Genomic DNA, 14,736 nt, shown 5'->3' on the forward strand with positions numbered 1-14,736 from the left:
TTTTAATTAAAATGTTCTATCTAAAAGACTAAAATTAAATTTTAGAAAATTATGAAGAAAATTTCTTTTAACACTCTGTTAATTTTTAATGTTATACAAAAGTGCGGCACTGTAAACAATTGCTATTAAAAAAAGAAAAGATTTTAATGAATTTTCAATAAAATCTTTTGTTTTTAAATATGCAATTAAAATTGTAAACCTTTGATGCTTTATTCATATGAATAATTATGTGTTTATTGAATTTAATAAAGTGTTTGTTACTTAATTCTGTATATATAGATGAATAATTATACTTAATATATTTTATTAAATGTCCAAGCTATCAAAATTCGAGATTTTAAGAACTTTATTACTTTGGAACTTTTATTTTTATTTCAAATTACCAATTATATTGAAATTACCTAGTTATCGAGCTCAATTTTACATTAATGCTCACATTAATGTTATTTCCCCCAAAAGTATGCAATATAAAACTTTATGATAATTTTAAGAGAATTAGAGAATCTAGGGTACAGTACAGGTATAAGCATACATAAATACTTGCATTTCATATTTCAATTAAAAATTTTAATTTCTGCAAATTATTGGAACAATTAAAGAGCTTTCCGGTTATGATGATTCAGAAAAAATAATCTGCAATTATCAGTCAGAATAATATAACAAAAATATAAAGAGATCCAAATCGTTCAGAAAACTTTGACTTACCCATAAAAAATGGAAAACTTATTTTTATAAACTTTATTTAACCTTTAAATTACTTGAAATAATGTCTTTTTTGTTTTTTTTTATAATCTACATAAATGTCAGACCGATTATAATTTTCTTTTGTTTGCTATTTAATATTATTTTTCACTACATACGTCTCTTTAATATTTTTTTCTGTTTTAAATATTAACCATTTATATTTATTTATGCATACACTCATATTCCATATGTATTCATACACATTCGCATTAACATACACACATACATATATTTTCATCTTTATGTAAATATCATGAAAATATGTATATGTATATAAATCCATTACTCCTGTAACAATAATTTCATGTTCAATTCCAGACTGACATTGATAAGAATATTGTGATATAGAAATGATTATCATCAGTTTATATAACATTGCACATATCTGTATGTATATATGAGTATGTAAATATGTAAATATGTACATAAACCAACTTTTTAGAAAATTATAAAACAAAAAAAAAAAAATCTCATACTGAACATATATAGAAAATTGTTCAAAGCTAACAGAACACAAAAGCTAGTTCAAATAAAAGAGGGAAAAAAAATAAAATCTTTGAAAGCACATATTCAAAAAAAAAACAAAAAAGGTAACATAAAACACAAGAAGCCATCGAACTAAAATGCAAATAATCTGTTATAACTTATAAACTCTTCAAAAACCCAACAATAACAACAATAATAGCAACAAAAACAATGTAGGTACCATATAAAAGGCACAAAGAAATTATGATATGGTGGTGGTGACTGGTGAGGTGATGATGATGATGAACCGTATAAAAACTGTGAATTTGTGACTCTGACAGTTTTTTTTTATTAAAAAGTAGAAAATTATTTTTTTGTTAACAAACAAAATTCAGCTTTTAAAAATTCTTTTTTTTTTTTGTTTGCCTGTATGTTTTACATATTATTTGTTTTTGTTGCTGTTTTGTTAAAGTTCTAAAATGCATGTTATTCATTTATTCTTTTCATATTCATATATGTAAATGAATCAAGAGAGCACATCATATAGATAGAGTCTTACATATTGTATGAAATCAAGAAAACTTTGTATGTAAGATTTGAATGCATAAAACATGCACAACATCTATAATATACTTACATATTAAAAAATATACTCGGTCCACAACTATATAACTATATACATATTCTGGGCTATACAAGTTGTTACATAATAAGACGCTTTTCAGATTATTGTAACCGAAAAATTATAAGTTAACATATAAAAGAAAAATAAAGAAAAAAAAAATATTGAAAAAATAAAACAGAAGTATGGTATGAAAGGACAGATAAAAAAAGAAAAGCAAAACTAACTAACAAGAAATGAAATAGTTAAAGATTCTATCAGTACCTACAAACAATTTCATTTTATCATTCCCATCGGAGAGGAGGAGAAAATAAGAACAACAAAAAATATGAAAAGAAAAATTCATATTATCGTGAAAATTATGTTCTTAAGCTTCTTCCGACATCATAAATTGTTTTCTTTCTCTTTCTCTCTCTCTCTCTCTATATATATGTATATTTTTTTTCAACTTATAAATTCTTTTTTCTTTTCTTATTGCTTTTCTTTGTTTTTTATGATTTCATTTTAGGGACGTACACTTCTTCGTTTTATCTATAAAAATTTTAACAGTTCACACACGATAATGCTTAAGAATTAGTGCTTAGCTCACTTATTTATTTTTCGAACTATTTGGTAACAATATTGCGTTGTGACCATATCATACTAAAAGCGATTATGACCCTTGTTTATTTGAATTGTTGTACTGCTATGGTCATTAAAAAGTCATTCAAAAAATTACTTCAAAATGAGTGCTTTTCTGGAAACCAGAATGTTATTCTAAAAAATTACTCATTTTAATAAAAAAAAAAAAAGAGTTGGCCGGTGGCGGGCCTACAAAAAAAAACGTTTTAAAAGCTCAAAATATCACTTAACTATTTTACTCATAAATTTCACTCAAAAATTCCACTCAAATATTTTATTCATTAATTTCACTCAAAAATTTCACTCAAACATTTTACTCAAATATTTCACTCGAAATTTTCACTCAAAAAAATATTTTAAAAAAATACTCAAAATTTATATTTTGGTTTTAAATTGTAAATTTACCTCTTCTCACAGGTACTCAATTTGTACTGGTACATAAAAATTGCTCTGTCGTATTATAAGTTAATATCGGACGAAAGACGAAACGACACTGAGCTGAACCAACTCTCCTCTAAAAATTTTTTTTATATGTCCATATAATAGCATATATTGTACATACACATATCCTTTTTATATACGAATACGATAAAAGTTTGGTTTAGAGTATTTTTTGCTTTCTTACATAAAAATGGAGTACAATCGTCACAATATTACTTAAACACAACTATAGTCATGTTTTTTATTATGATTATTTATATTTACTGTGAATACTTATACCATATACAATAAACATAATAATCATGTACGCTATACATTATACATGTATATTCAATCACTATACTTTTATATAATAAACTAAGCATAAATTATTTAAACGTGTGGATGACTCTCTTGTGTAACATTTCCAAAGGGGCACTGAACGTTTCTGATAGTTTAGTTTTATACTTATTATTTTTATTAAAATTATTTTTTTATTAGCCACCTGTCGCAGTTCAAAAGAATTATCCTTTCTTATTATTATGCACGTACATTAGTATAGAGCACAAAGAATTTTCTTTCATATACAAAATTTTTATATACATACGTAACGGGATATAAATAAGTTGATGACCAAAATATGAATTAAAATTTATTTTGTAATACAACAAAAGAGTTAAAGAATTGCATATATAACTTATTTAAAAATACATGGGAATGGGAAGCACTTGTATAGTTGTGCTTATTAAAACATTGTATTTGAAGAATTTGTAGAACTCGTTGTTTTAAGTGATTTCACTGAAATCATTCACAATATCTGATTGATTAAAAAATTGAATTTTTTATATAATAATTATAATTGCTAGCATATCAAGAATAAGAAAAGGTCCAAGCTAAAATAAGACGAACTTTTAATCAGGTAAATATATTACACTCATTCTCGTATAACAGTAAATCTTAGAGATATACCTCTAAAAACTGGAACATTATTGTTCTGAAAAAAAAATTAAAACCGAGTTTTTAAGAAAGTTTAAATTGACTTTAATATAAGATGAAATAAGAAGGTTTATAGTACTAATTGAAACTGTTATATAATAACTGTTATAAAAATCATATCACAAAATTTTGTTAATTCTCATTTATTTTTTCATCTGAAAAAAGTTATTTATTTAAAAATTGTGCACTATTCCATGATTGTTCATTTTCCATAATAAGGTTTCTTATACCAGTAGCTCGGATCATATTACTTCTAGAAGCGCTGCAGGGAAAAGGAGTAAATTTTAATATTGGTCATAAAATTTTAATTTCAAATTAAAATTATTTATTGTATTACAGACAAGTGTATACTCTGTATTATAAAACAAAATCAAAAATGAATTCAATTAAATAAGTAATTAAATTGAATTATGGTTCGCTAAATTCTTTAAGATTATTAATTCTTATAGTGTATATCCCTTAGGATTATTAGGAAATTCCTTGTTCATTTGTTATTGCAATATACACATTGCTTATTTATAATGTTTACACATGTTAATGATAACCAGTATACTTTATTTTCTAGTCTAATAATGAAAACCTACAAGGATATAGTTCTTATTTTCAAACTGCTATCGCGATAAACACCAAATATGTTATACAATATTTTAAAAATACGATAAATATTTCAATTGAGATTAACTATTAAAATAAATTCAACAAGTAATATTGTATAAAATACCACTGTTGATATAAAAATTCCCTTGATAAACATAAACTTAAATTTTGCACATATAGTCGCTGTATAATTAATTTAAATGATTTATTTAAAATTTTTTCTATACTTACACATACCACCATAATAATAATATTTTTAATACATAATCTCAATATATAGGTGTTAAAATGACGACAAGCGAAACTAAAATAAAAACAAAAAAAAAGAAAGAAAAACCTATTATACGCTTATAATAAATTAAAATTAATTACTTTAAAATATCCAAACAAAAAAAAAAAACAAAAATAAAATATCATTTTACGGAAACCATTATAATCTCCTCCTTTTTTCAAATATATATATAGAAATTATCGTAAAACTTAAATCACATGCCACCATTAATCTTTCTAATATCCTATATATACATTCCACATCTCATATATTATATAAAACCTAATAATGCACTCGGCCGGTGTTGAAATTATTTTATACATACACACAAACATACACACATAATATATTTCTCTCAAAAATTAAAATTTTATTCAAATATTATAAAAGAAAACCGATAACAAAAGAATTTTTTTTTTTTTGATGAAAATTTTCTCTAAAATATTTTATCGTATGTTTATATATACTTGTGATATATATTAATCTAAAAATTTCATATAAAACTTTTAAATTCACACTATTTGAAAATTAAAAGCATAAAAAATAGCTCTTCTAAATTTATATGTAAACCAAATCTCCTCTATCAATTTAAATTTACTTATATGTAGTTCAAAAACTCTAATACTCAAAAAAAAAAAATCCAAGCTAATTTATTAAATAATCTTAAAACAAAAAAAAAATATAATAATAAAAACAAAAATATAAAATCAAAATAAAATGGTAAACCCCATTCATCAGACGGGTCTGAAACTCTGCAATCACCATAAATTAAAAAAAAAATAAGAGAAAAAACAGAAAAAAAAAAAACAATTTAAATTATGTGGCTCTAAAAAACCACACTCATAGCGATTTTCAAATAAATTAATCACTTCATTTTCTTCTTATGTTATAGTTTTTCTTTTGTATATTATACTCTTACATATAGATGGCGCTTTTATTGCAGTTTTATTTTAATATTAATTTATACACATATACCAACTACCAAATATTCTATACAACACACAATATCATATATTATTTACGTTATACATTTAATCGGCCTCTATTCAATTTTCTCTTCTTCTCTTTTTAGCCTATATTAACCTCTTTCTATATATACATACATATGTGCCCCTGCTCATAATATAAAGTCAAGTTGTTTTCAATGTGAATTTTGTATATAGATTAATGAATATATAACACTCACTTTTTTTCTATTTTCTAGAAAACTGGAGTAAGATAACAAAAAAAAGAAAAGAGCAAAAAAAAAAATTAAAGATTTAAAAAAAAACGAGAAAAAAAATAGAGTTGACCTTGTCAACTCTGTGATACCCGTACGAATTTGTTATCCTATGTGCGAATAACTAATGGGGCATAACTAACTATGGGGCAGACTATGACTTTAAGTTGCCATATTACCATATTAATTTATGCAAAATTTCAGTACTATGTGTTATTCAAAATACTGGTTGTGCCAAACTACTATTGATGTTGTATGGCAGCTACCAGAAAGAGCCAAGAAATTTTAGCGAATTTTATCAAGCACATCGGCCCTACTAATATACTCACTTGTGTCAAATCTCAATATCACAGCTTTTATAGTTTCTGAGATATAGTCAAATAACTTTTGAAGTTGTATGGCAGGTACCAGAAGGAGCCAAGTAATTTCAACGACTTTTACGAGACACATCGGCCCTACTAATATATTCACTTGTGTGAAATTTCAATTCCATAGCTTTAATAGTTTCTGAAATATAGTCAAATAACTTTTAAAGTTGTATGGCAGGTACCAGAAGGAGCCAAGCAATTTCAACGACTTTTACCAGACACATCGGCCCTACTAATATATTCACTTGTGTGAAATCTCAATATCACAGCTTTTATAGTTTCTGAGATATAGCCAAATAACTTTTGAAGTTGTATGGCAGGTACCAGAAGGAGCCAAGTAATATCAACGACTGTTATGGGGTATATTGGCCCTACTAATATATTCGTTTGTGTGAAATTTCAATACCACAGCTTTTATATTTTCTGAGATATAGCCAAATAAATTTTGAAGTTGTATGACAGCTACCCGAACCGGTACCCCGATCATGTCCAATTTAAATAGGGTTCTGGCACTTACTACAATAAATCATTTGTGAAAATTTGGTGAACTTAGCTCAATTAGTTTTTGAGTTATCGTTCGGACGGACGGACGGACGGACGGACGGACGGACGGACGGACGGACGGACGGACGGACGGACGGACGGACAGACAAAGCTAAATCAACTCAGAATTTGGCGCTGATCAAAAACATACACTTGAGTCTATATCTAACACCGTTATTTCTTAGCGTTACAAACGGTAAGGCAAATTTAGTATACCCTTCGAACATACGTTCGTACGGGTATAAAAATAACCTTTATTAATTTTGTTGTTTTTATTTTTAATATACCTACTCATTTTCATTTAAAAAATTTCCTAAAAAATATAATAATAAAAATAAAAGAAAGAAAAAAATTGGTCCAATATATTTCAATAAAATCTGATCTGGCGATTTCCATTTTCTCGCCAAGTTTTTTGTTTTTGTTTTTTTTTTTTTTTGGAATTGCAACAAAGTATAGATTTTTATTCTCATAGCTGTCTACTAGTTCTCCTGTCATTCAAAAACAAAAAAAAAATAAAATACAAAAATCCCATTGAATTTATTCAAAATCATTAATAAAAACAAAAATATTCAATTCATTTATAATATAGATTAGAGGTTGTTCGTAGCAATTATAAGGTGCAATTATTAAAAGTAGATCTTTATGTTAAATAAACAGATATCGCTCACCACAATATACTAATCCAATTCTTAGTAATTTTGCTAGTTCATTGTATAGATGACTTACCCTTACTCTATATCTAGACTGCCAAAATTCACAAAATTAACAAAATCTAGATTTTTATATACCTATATAATTTTTCGAAACTATAGGCATTACCCAACACTTCTATATAAAAGCAAAAAGGCGCAACAGTTATTATCTAATTATTAAAAACAGTTATGCATACCTTAGTTAATATTAAACGCAGTTTAATAATTCAACCATTATGTTAATTTTTTTTCAATGACTGCAAAACTCTTCTAAATTTATGCAAAAATAATTTCAATGCCACATTTGTCGGATTGGTGTTTACAGTTCTAACAAAAATCTGCAATGACAGCACGTTTTACTGCAAAAAGCATTCAGTTTTTGTTGCTAGCATAAAATAATCAAATCGATGGCATCAAATTTTTCTCTGCTTTTGTATTCATAATCTCGATTTGTAAAGAACTCAATTAGTAGAGAATATAAATTAAACGTTTTGACACCAGAGTTTTTGTTGGAAGCGGTGTTACTTTAATAATTAGTAATTCTATTGCAGTGCAGTTTTAATTGACAAGATCTCTCGCAGTCAAAACTGCAAAATTAGGTTTAGCCATTGTTTTCATTTTAAAGTTTTAGGTTTTAGTGAAATGTTTATTAGAATGGGTCGAATTATTGAATTGGGGTGTGCTTTTTACAAATTTTTTATTTAATTTCTATATATTTATGATTATTTTAACCCAAGTTTACTCACCAGGGTAGTATTTGTGATTGAAAGTACAATATACAATTGATATGTAAGCGTTTTTACTGTTTATATATCGATTAATAAAATGATTATAGAATTTCGACTAAAACTCTACAACTCTAGACAAAATCTCCACGCATTTGATTTTACCGAAATTTATATGTAAAGGGAAAAATTTTTCAATGATTAGCATTAATAATTTATTTTAATTATTAAAAGTTAGCCCCAAACACATTTTTTCGAATATTAAAAAAAAAAACACAAAAAAATTTAGGTTACAAACGTTTCAAGTCCACTATAATATCCTGTTTATATAAAATCGAACAGAGGAGGAAAAAAAAACTTAATTATTTTCTTACTTGGCGTTTGAATAATGGCCGGTAGCTTTTATTTTTCGTAATAATTTTTCTTCATTTTTTTTTTCCATTTATTTTTTTTTTTTTGTAATTTTTCAAAGTTTTTAATCGCTTTTTTTTGTGGTTTCTGAATAGGTGGAACCGATAATTAAACACGCATTTGGAAGTGAATAAGAAAAAACTTAAATGGCACAATATCAAACAAACAAACATACATATTATATAAACATATAAACAATGATATATCACACCACACTCCTTCTAATGAATTTAAAAAACATACATTAATATATTGCAAACATTCAATCGTACAAACACTAATATTGTGTATGGAGCACAAATGGTAGACGGATATAAATCAATCAAAATTCACTTTAGAAATGAATTAATCGATTCGCTGACATAAATATTGTATATCGATTTCATGATATTTTAAATATATAGATGAAAAAAAATTTTATTATCTTTATTTTATTATTATTGAATTGAAATTAATGAATTGAATAATGAAGCTTAAGTTGAAATTCGAATAAAAAATAAATATAGTATTAATAGAATTAGAAAAATTGTGATGAATATATTAAGGTTAATTAAATTAATATTTTTTGTTTTGGAATTGTTTTTCACTTATTGAAAAGAAGCGGAAAGCAAAATTGATTAACTTAAAATTAATAAAAAAAAATTATTTATGTTGGTGATGCTGTATTAGATTTCACTTATTTACTTATAAGGGTTAGGCATCTTTTGTATTATTTTCTAAAATTACAATACATATAAATAATTTCTTCTGTGACGGAAATTGTGTTTACACATCTTACAAGAGGAATTAATAATCCTAACATATTGGTATATTTATGCAAAAAATTAAATATTGGACCAATGAAATTTTTAAATTAATTTTAAATTCCGTTCTTCAAATCATCCACGGTCTTGTCAATAACTGAATTAGTTAAATATATACTTAAACAAGCTGCTCTGCACAAAAATTAAAAATATATCGGATTATTAATGCACATACATATACGTTACATAAATTAGTCAAGTTCATATGTCAGTTATATGTATAACAAATTAAAAATAATTAGATTGTTAATTAAAAATTGGAAATACTTAACTCTTGAAATAGCTTGAATTCATTAGTAATTTTTTTAGGGCACCCAACTCCGTATCTACATCACTCACTGAGGTAAAAATAAGTTTGTATGCCAAATTCTAAAAATTAAATTTGCAATTCTAAATTAAATTAATGCTTTATAATTTTATGTATCTCATTTTTTCCACAAATTATGCTAAATTTAGTCACCATTAAGTCATCCTCAAGCCACATAGTTTTAAAAAGTGACAAATTTAGTTAATATTTTAAAATTTTTGCATGATATGCCAAAATAAAACGGAAAATCCAATTTTAATGTAACGTTATTGGAACTAGAATTTGGAATACTAACAGGTGGCTGGGAAAATAAGAGACAGAATGTGGCTCCTTAATTATAATCTAAGAGTCTCATGCTATCTCTCATTCCAAAACAAGTACTAAAATCTCAGATAACCTTTTATTATCTGCATTTATATTCTAGAATCGTAGAAATAGAAATATTTCCACTTAATACCTTTTGTTTTTGTTAAAATTATAACGGTATAATTTAATTTCATGTTAACTTTAACGGTTCAGATTATTTCGTAATATTGCAAATGAAAAATTACAAAATACATAAATATTTCCAATAAAACGATTCAGGAATAAATGTAGACTATTTCAATTCACCCGTATTTTTTTCGTGACACACGATTTTTTTAAAAAGTAAATAATGTGAATTCTATAAATTAACACCAGTTTCAAATTAATTTTTTTGCTTTTACAAGTATGTATGTGTGTAGTTAAATGTTTCATTTAAAGATTAACTCATTTTCAATATGTGGAATGTGCGAATGCCGTTTTCACCTACTTAAAACATGTATACATATTAGTACATACTCAGATACATACATTGACATATTAACTGTTAAGTTTTATTTTTATTTCAAGTTCAAAAGTATAATTTCTTTGACTCAGATATTTGCATGCTTATAATATTATGCAATTGCATGTAAATAAACTCTTATACTGTTATACTCTTATTTATGTGTATAAGTACGCCAATCATCTGTCTATAAATGACATTATCAATTTTATAAGTATATATGTAATACATTTGAATTATTGCTATAATAACATGTAAATTACGCTTAATATTATATAATATTTAATTATTTTGTTATACTTACCTTTGAATTTATTATTATTTAATACAGTATACAGTTTGATCTTTTGAACTCACGATATATTTTTGCAATACAATAAAATATGTTGGAATATTTTAAATAAACACATCCATACTTAAATATACTATGGACATAAAGAGAAATGTAGAATATAGAATGTGATTTTGACATTTTCTTGACATCGAAAAAATTTATTCTTCCTCACTATTTTTTGAATTTTATTTGACCGTATTATGCTTACTTCCTACATATATTTAATAGTACATTGTGTTCAAGTACATTTAGGTGCTTGCGGTTTTTGAGAGTAGCAGCTGGTTAATTCGATTTAAAAAAAAAAAATAAATCAAAAATATATGGCGAAATTTCTTTTGTCATTATTAAATGTCATGTTAAATTTTAGTGAATAATTTAGCAAAAGCGTAGTTTTGAAAAACTAATTAGCAAAGAACATAAATATAGGATTTTTATATTTGTACGGCGATAATTGAGCATTTATATTTTGCATGCAAATAGATTTGACAACAACTTCAACATGTTTACAATAATAAATATATTAAAATAAGTAAGAAAGTTAATTGTAGGTGTTTTCCAGAACTGAATACCAGCCTTTTTTAAAAAATTTGTAGAACTAAAATTATATGGAGATATGCCAGGAAAGAAGGATACAAATGGCTTGGTGAATTTTTTTAAAGTCCGTACAGAGATCTTGTACGGAAGTTATTAGTTTTAACAAGGAAATCTTGCCCGTTTTCAATTCTGATTTGCGTGCTGTTAAAATACAAAACTGTGTTAAATTTCAGGTATCTATAGCTCTTTGCATTCTCAAATAAGACATTAACAATAACAATAATCATATGTCATTGACAAGATCGGTTTAGAATTTGATTCTGAGCAATGATGTACATATTATATATTCTCTATGGAGGTCCCAAAATGTACCCTTCTTGATCTTGGCAATTTGAATATTCTCTAAATTTTATAAAATATGAAAATAGTGGATATTTTCGCCTCTTGTCGCCTATTACAAATTTTTTTTGTTTTAATCAATGGTTTTGGCAGAATTTCGATTTTAAATTAAAATTTTTGTATTCAGAAAACATCCATAGGATTTTATATTAAAATTTTTATTAAAATTATAAATTTAAACTCTAAGTAAGCAAAAAAAATAAACCCTTTAAAATTAAAATTTTAAATTTTAAAATTCTATAAAGTTAGTAAGTGCTTAAAATTTAAAAATAAAGTTGTAGAAAGTTGAACTTCCAATAAAAAGTGTAAAAAAATAATTTACTTCCTTTGTCACTTGCACAATTCCTGTTTTTGTTTTTAATGAATAATTTTATTGTAAAATATTTGCCTCTTACCCAATAATTTCCAAACAAAAGCAAATGTTTAATCACATTGAAAGAATGTTGTGGTTTTCTCTAACTCTTCTATATGCTTACATTTTCATTTCTATGTTTTTTTTTCACAGCTTTTTATTACTAAATTAATTGAACTTTTTTTTCTCTCTCTATTTATTATTTTCTATTTTCTATTCAAACATTCTATGAATATTTAATAGGATAATAGACTCATTCTTCTATATGATCTACATACATATATGTATATAAACTTATATAAATTTTTATATATGTTTAGAGTATACATAATAGATTCTTAAATTCTTTATGTTCAGTAAGCAAGAAACCATTCCAACTGCAATATAAAAAATAAAAACTCGCAAAAATAATCCTTTAGAATCACAAATAATTCGACATTTTTTTTTTCCTCTTCTTTTTTTTTTGTGTTGCTACTTCTTCCTCCTCTCTATATTCTTTATTTCTGTTAACAAAAAAATCTGTACCTCTCTATCTATTCAATTCATGTGCCATGGTTGGCTATTAAATGAAAAGAACAGGGGGCAAAAATAGAAAGTAAAGATGCTGTTAAAATCTCACGAGCCAATCCTTTTTTTTTTTCTTTATCATTTTTGTATTTAATTCAATGTGTGTCCATTATTATATAGAAAATCATAGATGATACTGAAAAGATACCTTTGGGTCTTTAAAATTATAAAGCGTCTCAAGTGAAAATAAACAGAAAAAAAAACATAAAAATTTATGAAAAAAAAAAATGATATTTATAAATTTTGTTTTTTTTTTTTTGTAAAAAGCTGTGTATGCATTTTGCATTTTAATTTGGAAAATAAAATGGAATTTAATTCCCAATTTAGGTAATCAAAAAAATTTTACATGAAAAAAAAACTAAACAATCAATAGTAATAACATCCCAATGCACAATAACAGCAACAAAAAAAAAATAAAGGTTAAAAATATGTGATTTCCTATATGTACTGCTCCTTTATTGGATCCTTTTTGAAAAAAAAGACAAAATTGATATGATGGAAGTTTTTATGTTTAGAGTAACCATTATACAATTATGATTTCACTTTTAAATTGCGTATAAGAGAATTTTGAAAATTTTAACACTCGAAATAGTTGTCGTAATCTTTAATATCGCAACTTTAAATTAAGTTGGGGTATCACGCCCAAGCTACATTAAAAATCGGTAATTTATCAATAGGATCGAAAAATAAAATTAAGACATCAAACATTGCCCATACATTATGTTTGGTGAAAATTGAATAATATTATATTTTACTAATCAAACAAAATAATCAAGCATGTACGTTTACACATCGTACTTGCATCCTATTTATATAGGATCTATTTCAGGAAAGAAAATTATGAAGCTGATTCTTAAAATATGAACATATTCAGAATACAAAACTGCAATTCAAAATTTGACAACTGCAAAATTGTATTCAATGAGGCCAAGTGAAACATATAATGAAGATGCAAAGTAGTACTCTAAGGTTTAAGGCTTTTAAAATTTAAATTTCCTGTCAATTCTCTAAATATTAAAACGCAGAATCGATTCAGAATCAGAAAATTGAACAATTTTAAGTGGTTCCTTTGAATTGTCATCTTTATTTCGTGCATTTCCGTTTAATAACATTGAAAAGAATCCGTATTTAAATACATTTTTCTGCCATAACTAGGTAAATTTTGCCATGCATTTTTCCTTCCTGATTTTCTTAAAGATTTAAGCTCCTTTTACCGGAATTTTATAGCACATTTTTTGAAAACTACAAACTAGAATCAATAGATGTCTCTATAACATCTAAAAATTATGTACCGAGAAAATCAAATGCGAAATGGTCAATCTATTTATTGCAAAAAAAAAAATATATTGATATTCTGTTCTGATATGCAAATAAATTTTCATTTTGTAGTTTATTGAAATGTTTGTTTTCCTTTATTTTCCTACTGAACTTACCGGTGTATTAAATGGAGTTGAGTTCAAAAAATATTTTAAAAATTCTTTGATTTTTTTATCGTTTTTTTTTTTCTGTTAAAAAGGTTCTCAAAAGGTTCTTTTTTTTAATGTACGACATTACCATCGCAAACATACACACAATATGTAAAAATCAAAAATATTTTTTTTTTTATATTTTTTTCTTACTTGTATTTTAAAATTTCAGTAGCATTTTGTACTTGGGTGCTACTATTCTTGTTCACAACAATTCTATTCACTTCAAAGGAAGCGTTTACTATTCTTTAACTTAAAAAAATTGTGCTGCTACTTTTCTTTACTTTATTCTTTTTGGAGAAAATTTAAAAAAAGAGGAAAACAGGGAAAGTATGCAGAGAAAAAAATTATTGAAAACTTTTTTATTACTCAATGAGCGTAAACCAAAAAATATAAATTTCTCTGTATTTTCTGTATTATTGATAGAATTTGAGAAGGAATTTGATTTGAACTAAAATAGTTAAGCCTCTTG

At 25.2% G+C, this 14,736-nt stretch overlaps 1 protein-coding gene across 1 annotated transcript in view; it reads left to right on the forward strand.

Annotated features, from left to right (window-relative positions):
• Positions 1–14,736, forward strand: part of LOC129615700 (protein prickle) — a 205,565-nt gene that overhangs the window by 165,513 nt on the left and 25,316 nt on the right. The window lies entirely within an intron of this gene.

The sequence above is a fragment of the Condylostylus longicornis genome, unplaced genomic scaffold, assembly GCF_029603195.1.
Source record: "Condylostylus longicornis isolate FDR11 unplaced genomic scaffold, ASM2960319v2 ptg000145l, whole genome shotgun sequence".
Lineage (NCBI taxonomy): Eukaryota > Metazoa > Arthropoda > Insecta > Diptera > Dolichopodidae > Condylostylus > Condylostylus longicornis.